This window comes from Colobus angolensis, unplaced genomic scaffold, assembly GCF_000951035.1.
Source record: "Colobus angolensis palliatus isolate OR3802 unplaced genomic scaffold, Cang.pa_1.0 Scaffold105, whole genome shotgun sequence".
NCBI classification, from domain to species: Eukaryota; Metazoa; Chordata; class Mammalia; order Primates; family Cercopithecidae; genus Colobus; species Colobus angolensis.
Genome location: NW_012111475.1, coordinates 1,646,090 through 1,647,875, shown reverse-complemented (window position 1 = coordinate 1,647,875; position 1,786 = coordinate 1,646,090). Strand labels below are relative to the sequence as shown.

The 1,786-nt window shown below is 60.9% G+C and overlaps 1 pseudogene; it reads left to right on the top strand.

Moving 5' to 3' along the window:
- LOC105513777 overlaps nt 1–1,413 on the top strand; it is a 51,910-nt pseudogene extending 50,497 nt beyond the window's left edge.
- Nucleotides 1,414–1,786: the final 373 nt, after the last annotated feature.

The following is a 1,786-nucleotide window of genomic DNA, read 5'->3' as shown; positions in this document are numbered from 1 at the left end:
CATTTGAGGCAGCTGGAGACATCTTCTTCAATGAGGCCTGGGAGCGGGAGAAAGCCATGTCCTTCTACCGGGTGAGCTGGCCTGTGGGCTGATGTGGGTGGGCCTCAGGGGGCACCTGGCGGGCTGAGGCACAGGTGTGGCAGGGCAGAGGCCTCCCACCTGGAGGCAAGGCCACCCATGCACATGCTTCGTTTCCCAGTAGTCTCACCGGGAATGATATTGACCGTGCCCCTGCCCGGGACAAACGCGTGGGCCATGGACGTGGCAATGGCTCTACCCTTGCCTAGTTGTCTCACCGGGAATTATATTGACTGTGCCCCTGCCCGGGAAAAACGCTCAGGTCTGGACATGACAGTGGCTCTACCCTTGCATCCGATGATCTCAAGCAACCCTGAGTGGGAAGTCCTGTCCCCATCTTCCAGATGAGGAAGCTGAGGCTCAGAGAAGCACAGGGACATGTCAAAGGACACACAGCATGTCAGTGGGAGGCCCAGGGCCCAAGTCTGCCTGCACCCCGAAGCGGGGACAGCTTCTCCCTTCCTCTGAGCTCACAATGTGGCTCAGCCCTGGGCACAGATAAATGTGGTGTTTTTAGAGCAGAGAGGGGTGCTGGCTCCCCCTAGTCAGACCCCCAGTGCCCAGGTGGGAGAGGCTGGTCTGAGGCTGCCGGGTGTAGCTAGATGGGCCTCAGGTGACTCTTCAACCCCCAACTTGGGTGTCTGAACCATGCATTATCCCAGAGCACAGAGCTCTGTGGAGGTGCAGGGGGTAACTGGGGCATGGGATGCTCCAAGCACATGTTTGAGCTCTGAGGAAGGCGCTGGGCAAGGTGGGTGCTGCGGGAAGCCTGACCCCACCTGCCTGTGTGGTAGGACCGGGCCCTGCCCCTGGCAGTGACTTTGGGCAACCCAAGGCAGAGCGGCAGCTGCAGCTGTGCAACAAGCTGGTGGCACTGCTGGCCATACTGGAGGAGCCCCAGGAGGGCTTGGAGGTTGCCAACATGGCTGGCCCTAGCACTCAGCATCACTCTGGGTAAGTCCCCTGAGCCCCCGCCCTGCCAGGATCCACACTTTGCCAGAGCCCAGCCTCAGGAGCTGAAACAGCTGCTGGATTTTCCTGGTCTCCTGTCCAGGCAGGCAGATCTGCCCAGCTGGCTTCCCCGTCCGGCCGTGCGGCACAGCCCAGGGGCTCTCACGCAGTGCTGAGCCCTGCTTCCTCTGTCTCTTCCCGCTGCTGACCACAAGGGCCACCCAGTGTGCCCTCTGCCTTCCAGATATGCCAGGCATCTTGGTCCCTGTGTGTGCCAGGCTGAATGGCACATTCCCTTTGTCTTGTGCCCTTCCCACCCTCATCAACCACACGACTCTCTGGCTGATGAAATCCCAGTTCCCCTTCCAGCAGCCTGCCCCTTAAGGCTGGGCATCCCCTGGTGCTGTGCCAGGATCGTCTGTCCTCCTCCAGAGACAGGGAACCCTGGGTGGGCCGCATGCCCCAACACCCTGTGCCTTGGGGCCCAGTACACAGTAGGTGTGCAGCTGTGTGGGAATGCATTGAATGCAGGCTCCACAGCACTCGCCCTGAAAAGGGGAGGACATCAGAGACAGCTTAGGTGGGTTTGTGCATCTGTGGGGGGACCTGGAGCTCGGGCATGCGGTGACTCCCCAAGGTAAGGGGCTCTGATCGTGACACACCCAGGAGGAGTCGGATGTCACGTCTGTGGGCTGCATGGAGCCGGGGTTCCCGGGAGCACCTGGACTGCATGGGTTTTGGGCTCCCCTGGTTAAAA